Source organism: Oryzias melastigma, linkage group LG22 (assembly GCF_002922805.2).
Source record: "Oryzias melastigma strain HK-1 linkage group LG22, ASM292280v2, whole genome shotgun sequence".
NCBI classification, from domain to species: domain Eukaryota; kingdom Metazoa; phylum Chordata; class Actinopteri; order Beloniformes; family Adrianichthyidae; genus Oryzias; species Oryzias melastigma.
The window spans coordinates 3,792,517-3,802,227 of record NC_050533.1 but is presented as its reverse complement, the minus strand read 5'-3'; positions in this window follow the sequence as shown (position 1 = coordinate 3,802,227).

Here is a 9,711-nt window from a genome sequence, read left to right as displayed (position 1 = left end):
GTCTAAAAACACAATCGACCAGAGAGAGGCCGAGAGCAGTTGGCAACAAATCAAGATTGACGATGTTAAGTTAATTGTAGAAGCTCTAAATGACTATAGCTGAGCCAAAGCGCCTGTTGACGTCACAAAAAAAAAAAAAAAAAAACGTGTCTGGTGTGAACTGGAAGTGAAGCGGAAACCCTGCGCACTCCACTTTGGAGCGCCCACTCTTTGGCGTATCCCGCTAGAGGTCCCCAGAGCAAAGCAGCTTGCCCTTTTTGACACAACCCTGTATTTTTAAGGCCCAGACAGACCGAGTTGGGCAAAAGCGTGAAGAACTCTCCTAACGACCCACTCTGGATTTTTTAGCTAATTCTGGGAAGAATTCTGGGAAGTGAACCCAGATATCCTGCTTGACAAGTTCAACTATAATCCAAACTCTTTGGCACACAAATATATATATATGTATATGTGTGTAAAATCCCCCACTACACACTTAACATACTTCCATCAGACTGATACTATCATAGTTTTAAAATTCAAACCTTCATGGAAAATAACTAGAATTATAGAATATCTTCTTTGTCATCAAAGATTAAATTGCAAATATTTTTTTACTGTTTTACCGGCATGAAGCCCAATGAGGCAATGGTTTTTGTGATTAAAATTGAACTGAATTGAATTTTGTATGGGGGACATGGCATAGAAGAGATTGACAATGATCTACAACCCATCATGACACAGAACACATTTCAATGTGTAAAAGTTAAAACAAAAAAACAGTACGCATAATTTTACTTACAAAAAAAAACAATGAATTGGTGCGGCGTCTGCTGCTATGCGGTCCATTGTGGTGAAGAGAGAGCTCAGCCAGAAAGCGAAGCTCTCAATTTACCATCCGATCTTCATCCCGGTACTCATCTATGGTCATGAAAGATAGAACGAGGTCCCGACTACAAGCGGCTGAAATGAGTTTCCTCTGGAGGGTGGCTGGGCGCTCCCTTAGACTCCCGAACTGTGATATAGTGAGGGACACCTGCATACTTCAATGATGTTTTCCTCATGTTGGAAAGAGTTTAATATTGCTTTTCCTGTAGATGTGGTTAATGTCTATTTGTGCACACAAACTTTTTATGATCAAGGTCTTGTTTAATATCAGAGAAAAACAGATGCATGGAACCTTGTCAAGACATTTAACATTGAATTGAATTTATTTCAAGCAATCAAGCAAAAATTGCGTGTGTGAAATACGATCAACAGAAGGTTACATCTGTACAGAGATATGTCAGACATACGATAACTAGACATCAAATTATAGATTGCTTGAAAGGGAGCGGGAGGAAGGAAACTTCTATACCTCAGCCCCACCTTAACTTCTGATCAGATATTTATACCTTACTAACACAGGTCATAAAACAATCCTTGTGTTTGAATAAATCACATGAATCTGATCAATGCGGATCCTCAGAGGTCCTGCAAGCATTTTTTTTCTTACTTGCTTAAATTGTTTACATTTTAAACATTTAATCAGAGATAAAGTGGAAATTGGACTGAAGAAAATAGAATCACCTGTAATAAGTAAATACAAGCAGGAGCTGAAAATGGCGTTCCAGAAGTCTGTTTACCACCTGGGTTCCATGCATGGCCTGCAGCAGCACAGAAAACCTCTGACGTCTTCCTTCACTCTCCTGTGGAGATTTAACTCTGAAAATGTTTTCAGTTTTTGTCTCCTCGTCTTTTGGCCGCTGGTAATTAAATAAACAAGTGTGTGCAGCTGGAAAATAGATGGTGTTTACAGTCTGTGGAGTGAGTACCGCCGGGTCTCTGGCGTATTACTAGCATCACTCGACTTGCTTGATCTGCTCTGCCTCTGCATCCCTCGCTGGCTGAATAATTTAGCAGAGAGCGGACGGGCCTGAAGTTTGACCTTAAGATTTGTTTTAACTGCGAGGGCTCAAAGTAATCGCTGAGCGGCTCTCGGCGCAGCACGGAAACCCGCGCGTCCCTCATGTTTATGTAATGTCGAACATAACCTCCTTTTCATCCCTCTTGCCTGGCGTCCCCACACCGTCAGATCTCCTTCGCTGGACGTTTTTCACACATCAACTCTGGTTTGTTTTTGTTGCGTTGCTACTCGTGTTACGGATTTTTTTTTTTCTTTACCCTGCTGAGAGAATATATTCCCGCAAATTGTTCCCATCCGTTCAAACCCACACAAAAGTCATCTTTGAGTAATTACAGCAACTTTTCTTCCAGCCCCCTGAAAGGCCTTCTGCACCTTGATGAAGCCCTTTAATAAAAGCCCATTAATACTTTGCTTAGCCGTATGATATAAATTCACAAGCCATTAATTACACATGTCTGTGAATAATTTATGGTGTGAATTTAGGCTGGAAGCACGGCACCTCATTGATGCTGCACAGACCGGAGACTTCTGGTTCGAATGGTGTGTTTGTGTGAGAGTGTGTGTGTGTTTGCGCCTCCCACAGAATACACAATCGCCTCTGATGAGGCTAATCATCCCCCTTGTGCCGCTGTATTAGACGAGGGCCATCAAGAGCTAACTGATCCACTGTAACCCGTTTATGCTGCTGCGCACTGACATTGTATCAATATTTAAAATCTTTCTTATGCATGTATTCCGGCTTGTCTGACTTCATTAAGGCCGTTCCTCATCCCCGAGGCTGGTCCCGTTTCCTCCAGAGAGCAGGGAGGAACGTTGGAGAGAAGCGCCACCACTGTTGGGTTCTTCCCACTTAACCTGCGCCCAAACCGTAGAGGAAGTTGGATCAAACTTTGAGCTATTTCTGATTAATAAAATGACGAAAGAAGAGATGACTAAAAATCTCAATGATTTTCAGACCACCAAGTATGAAATATATGAAATTGGTTTTTCAGTAACATAAAAAAGTACAAAAACAGCATAGAGATTTTGAAAACTCTTTAGCCAAGAATCTGTGTGGTCTGGATGACATATATAGCAGCTTTTACCAACCTTTGTCCAACTTTAAAGGCTTGGTAATACCACAGAATAGGGTCGCATCTTCTTAAATGAGATGGTCGACCAAAACATGCTTGACGCAAGTATAAACCAGGATTGAGTCTTAGAGCTTTAACTCTCATTTCCACTGAGTGGTCCGGTGCGGTACGGTACAGTATGGTATGGTCTGGTATTTTGAGTGTTTTCATTGTAAAATGGACCCGTACCTCTTGGGACACCCCCATCGGTTGTAGGTCCATTGAAAAATAGAATGAAATAGTCGGAGTGGAGTCACTGTAGCCACCCATTGATTATCAGAAAGTGACAACATTAGAAAGCATCACTCATTTAAGCTCAAAACAAACATTCGTAAACATTCAGGTTTTTGTGTTTAACTCTTTATGTCTCGAGTCTAGATTGAAAATGCCTGCAAACAACAGCAAGGCCTGGTCTGCGGTGGAACTGCAAATGCTCCTTGCCATCATTTGGCGATGGAGTGACTTAACTGAGTGGAAACGCTCACCAGAACTAACTGGACCGTACTGTACCGCTTCTTACCGGACTGAACTGCTCAGTGGAAACAAGCCTTTAGACTACAGTCAAATATCCCGTAATGCCACCAAACCACAACCTCAATGCAAGTTTTTCAGAAAATTCAGCAGGTTTCCGGATAAGCGGTATTAGTAGCAATTTGCATTTCTACACGCTGAGCGGTGGTTGCTGAGGTTTTACGGTGACCGGAGGATTTTTCTCTAAAATTTGACATTGTCAGCAGTCATTTTGAGGTTGCATGGTTGCAGTCCAGCCAATAACACCATTACAAGCTTATTGTCACCTTATTGCTGCTATGTTCATGTCCATGTTAACGATTTTCAAAAAAAAAAAAAAAAAAAATCGGGCAGTGGCATTAAAATCTTAAAGGTTCTGCCGAAGCCTCCTTATCACATGGTGGCAATTGCATTTTTAACCGCAGCATTAAACTCTCTTTACCCACCAGAAGCTTGAGGTGATGACCGGACCTGACTAAGATTGGGCAGATCAAACCTTTGGTGCTGTTGTCTCTCCGTCCACCGACACCTTTACTTGCTTTCTTCCTCCGTCTCAGTTGTATAAGTAAAAATGAAAACCCCAAATATTTTTTCCTATTTGGTTGTATTCAGAAAAATATATTTTAAAACCCTCTTAAGTGCATCAGAACTTTATTTTATGTATTGACATCCCACTTAACTAGATTCCAGTTTTACATAAACGGCTGCTATATTTTTTTACCCAGATTGACAATAAAACAACTTTGATAGAACATTTTACTAAAATGTTCCCTTTTTGCTAAAGTAGTTCTTTTGAGAGATTAATGTTATGTTAAGGGATTTTCCTTGAAAACTACGCTAACTACAGAAAACGTGTATGAGCAGAGCAATACTGTGACTGAAACATTAAAAAGTACAGTGGACGAAACATTTTAACTCCTTTAAATACTTTTTAGTCACAACTACTGTTGTTGGTAGATTCAGCCTGAAACCTACAGAATCAGAGAATATGTTGTGGGGACAGCCTACAGGTGTCCTACAGCCACTTCCGAATTCTTATCTTACCCCTCCGGCAGGGGTGTCAAACTCAATCACACAAGGGGTCAAAATCCAAAACACACCTTAGGTCGCGGGCCGAACAGGATCAACATTTATTGACAACTTTAAAACTGTAAATTTTTGTTATAATTATGAACTATATATATATATATATATATATATATATATATAGCATTAGCTGCAATAACGCTAGTGTGAATGCTGTAAGCTGAATTTATCCTCTGAAGATGCTAGTACTGATAGCTGAAGATGCTAAAATTAATAGCTAAAAACACTGAAGGTGATAACTGAAATCACTGAAGCTGACAGCCAGCTAAAATATTAGCTAAAAGCCAAATTAGCCTAAAAAAGTAAAAATAAATAAATAAAAAAACTTGGCCAAAACAGCTAGCATGTAGGTAATAGCTAAGCTTAAAAATAGCTTTAAAAAACAAACAAAAAAAAAAGCCTAAATCAATCAAAGCAGCTAGCGTGTAAAGATTAGCCTAACTCCAAAACAGCCTAAAACACTTTATTTTAAAATAAGCCTAAATTAGCCAAAACAGCTAGCATGTAGCTCAAATACTAGCTAAACTCAAAAATAGCCTAAAAAATTTTATCAAATTCCAAAACAGTCCAAAAAGCTAGCAGAATGCCAATTTTTAAAACTTTGTAACTTTTAAACATAATTATGACTAATAGAAAGGAATAATATTCCAGAATAAATCAGCTTAAACCTTAAATAACTTTAAATATTTTACTCTCCATAAAAGTTTCCTAATTGTCAAAATTGTACAAGTTAGAAATGAGTGCAAGGTAACATCAGGTCATTAAAACAATAAAATAAAATGACCTGGAGAGCCGGATTTAAAGACCCAGAGGACCAAATCCGGCCCCTGGGCCTTAACTTTGACACTTGCCCGACGGCTTCTCCCTTTCTCTACATTTAGCCCTCAAAATGGAGATTGCTAGCGCTGGGAGATACATAGAAACATTACTTTAAAAAGGTGGTGCTACAACAAAAAGCCATTACTTTCTTTTAAATGTAAACTTCTGTGCTTCAGAGGACACCCACTTCTAGAAAAGCGTGACACGAAATACCCTTGAGGCGGAGGACTCCACATCCCTCCTTGACAAGGGTTAGCCCTTCAAAAATGGATCTTGGACACCCCATCACTTCAAATGTCACTATAGATGGAGGGGTAGGGAGGAGATGGAGGAGTATGGCAAGAATTCAGACTCCTCTGTCTTTATAAATGGGTTGGGTCATCGTCGCAAACTTCTTGTGGCCGTTGCAGCCGATATATCCAATGTGGCCTCCAACTTTGCGTATGCAACAAGCGTGTCATCTCTAGCCTGTATATATGTCCTTGGGCCAAACACACCTGATCCAGGTAATCAGCAGTAGAGACGGGTATTCTGGAAAACCAGAAGGAGGTCTGGAGTTTGACACCCCTGGTTTAGAGTGTGGCGTACAACAGCATTGCCTTACAAATACACAATTCACTTACCTCACGCGTGACAATGGTACACTCCATTTTCATGTCGTCCCTTAAGATGGCCATATGAACGTTAAGGAAACTACAAGACACTCCTGTGCTCCTCTCAAGAAGCAGCCTCTCCTCTTCTCTCTTTGGCCCTCTGCAGGTCCAGACAACCCCACAGAACCCATACGAGTCAAGTTTTTTTTCCTTCTTTTTTTTATTTAATGTTCTTTTGAAATCATGGCTCAAATTCCACACCTGGACAGGTTCTTACAGGAGAAACTGTAATGAATTTGATGTAACACTTGAAGCGTGATGGCGGGAGAACGGCTCTCATTAAGCACACACACTCCTCCAATGAGGTGCTAATGGAAACCAAGGCCGCCGTTCATCAAGGCAATCATTAGTCTGTGCTTAAAGGGACTCGTGATATCCTTTGAGGGAATCTCAAACAGCAGGGGTTCATTTCGCTTTTAAACTCACAGCACTGTTAATAATAGGTAGAAGAAATGATCATTCTCAGATAATATTCATTAGAGTCCTGAATTTTAAAAAGGAGTTACTGGGGAGTTAATTTGAGCCGCATTAGGGTCCATTTATGAACTGATAATTGATAGTATAAAGACAGATCACAGGAGAATTCATGACACCTCAGACGCACCTCTCCTTTTTTTCAAAGCTGTGTTTCACTGAGAGTGTTTTATCGGATATCATGCAGAAGATAATAGACGTCTAAATAAAAGCGTTGTCATTTTACACACGCTCATATTAGTGTTATTAAATAGCAAAGATATGAACATATTTCAAGAGAAGCTGAAACCAAAAGTGTGGTTTAAAATCTGGACTAAACTTTGTGGGAAAATGGTTGGTATTTTTAACCAGACTGGAGTTTACAATAAAAAATAAATAAATAAAAAATAATTCAAAAACTCTTTTTTGTTTTTTTTTTTTAAATTAGGGAAATTAGCAGTATGAATGAGCTTCTGTTATGATGTGGTCAAATTTATAATTCTTGAGCGCAGTGAATTGTTTTAACATTGTGTATGTTTGCTGAACTTAATTCAGGATCAAATATTGCTTTTTTTAATTTAATAGCAATAAATAAACAATTGCATTTCCCGAATCTATGTATTATAATAGGGTAATCATATTTTTTTTTTACTTTTTTTCTTTTGATTTAGAAAAATAGTCTTTTCTATGTTATCAACCTGAAAACATTTTCCCCCTTATAATAATACAACCACCACCGTGCTTTAGATCAAACATATTTTTGAGGTTTTCCTTTTTTTACAAAACATTCCAAGCATTTTCTTTAAATAGATATTCAAAGACATAATTATTTCATCAGTGCAGCATCCTCTCTCACCTTATGAAAACTCACACAAGACAAACATGTGGAAAAGTCAAAACTATTAGAGGAAGATAAAACTATTTTGTTTGTTTTTTTCAGGGAAAATGACAGAAAATGAAGACTTTTGTTAAATCCTCTGCAGATTCAGCTGGTTTATTTTGAGCAAAGGTAGAAGTTTTGTTTAACTATATAAATATTGAATTCAAATTGCAAATAAAATCAGTTTTAAATAGACTTAAACCACTTCCTGTGGATTTATAGTAGCTTTTATTGTATTTACAGTAGGATTATGCAGCTGAGTTTGGTTTTTGTGATGTTTTCGATCATGTTCTGCTTGAATTTTGTCAGTCACAGTAGGTTTAGTTTACTAATCATTCACAGCTGTCTGTATTTCAGTTGATTGTCCTCAAGTGTATTAAATTGTCCCGTTTTCAGCTCCTTCTTCTCTGGTTATTTGTCACCTTTGTTCCTCTCTGTTGATTTTTCTTTTTCATGTTTGTGTTTTTTTTTTTAAAAACGAAATGTTCAAGTTTCTGACACCAACCCTGGTCTCCTTCATATGGATTCCTGTTTGTAGTGACGACAGACAAAATGGTGACATGTGAAGTGACTTCTGGTTTACAGGTTGAGACAGGCAAAGCTGACAGCTAAACGCTGTTTAACACAATTTTACGTAAATAATCAAACGTAACCTTAGCAATTTCAACAGAAAAATGCACATTATTTATTCTAGAAATCTCCTCCCAAACTGTTTTCGTTTTCCTCTCTTACATGTTTCACACATCAAAATACAAATTTGAATAATCCTCTAATATTGGATACTTTATTGAAAATATCGACCTGTAATTTCAGTAGATATTTTTCTAATGGGTTCTAATTATTTTGATGTTATTTGCACATATTTTAAGTGCAAAAAATAGAAATTTATAGTAGCCACATGTATTACACTGCTGCTTGTCTGCACGCATTTTAATTACTTCCAAGGTTAAATTTAGTTGTTGTTTTACTGGGTATATTATGGGATTAAATAAAAAAAAAAACAGGAATATTTTAAGTACAGCTATTAAGTCATGTAATTTCAGCTTTTAAAATAAGAGCACCAAAGAAATAAGTTCAGCATTGGCCGCAAGTATTTAGAAAATAACCTACAAATAATCACTTTTGGCACTTTTGCATGAATTTGATCCTTTTATAGGCCTACCTTTATTATTCGAAAACAATTATGAACAAAAGAAAAGGAGAGCAAAAACTTTTTTTTCTTACTTTTGCTTTGTTTTCAGTGATTTAACTGGACAGAAAAGATGTTTTGCAGCTCTACATCTAATACAAAAGCTATTGCTAGAATTAGCAAAAATCAGAGGAATAAAATCGTAATTTCCTTAATATTCAGACAAGTAGGATTTAATAGAATACTTATAACTTTGTCTAACTTTAACCAAGTGGTGAGAGAGAAATGGCTTGTTTAACATTATCCATGGAAATTTGGGGAAGCAGCTGCACAGCACTCTGCAGGCAGGAAAACTGACATTTGAATTTTGATTTGTGATGATCCAAGAGAGGAAAACAAAAACGGTTAGCTAGCACATTTATAAAATAAATGTTGTCCACATTTCTCATTACAATTGTTAAGGTTACCATTTTTTTCACATGTAATTGAGTTAGACAACATTCAGCGTTCAGGTATAAAAAGTGTCTATTGGTCTTACAGCATCTGTTTCTGACAATTTACAGATTTTGAGATGTAATTCCCAAAATGTTCTTCTAGCAGAAAGGAACTGGATTTTTTTCTTGTAGTCCAAACCTTTCTTTAGTTTCTATGTAAAACCCTGTGACTTAGGTTCATAAAAGTCAGAATCTGTATTCATGCATGAAAATGTCTTGTTTTTGGGTAAATAACATTGCTATGTCCTGTAATAAAAAATGGTCACAAACCCGGCTTTAATAAAAAATAAAAAAGGCAAATGCATAACGGAGGCTTATCGGTGCTCAACAGAGGTTTGTCTATAATCCACAGGAAGTGAGTGAATATGTGATAAAGTCAAAATAACGAGGAGGATGGATGAAGACCAGAGATGATACCGCACAAACCGGAGCAAAGCCAGTCACAAAACATTAAGAGGCGATGCAGCTCTGCCACATTCTGTTTAGGATTTGTTGTATCTGTTTTCTTCCCTCCTCTTTCCCAAATCTTCCCCACCTGGACCTCATTCACCCACCGCCGGCATTTATCAGCCAGTCTCCGCACACATTTGCATCAGAATTACCTGCTGAGGTTCTGATGTTAAACTCTCAAACCAGTGATTTTGCGGATCACCTGAGCCCTGAGCTCATCAAGGTTATTAGAATTTTTTT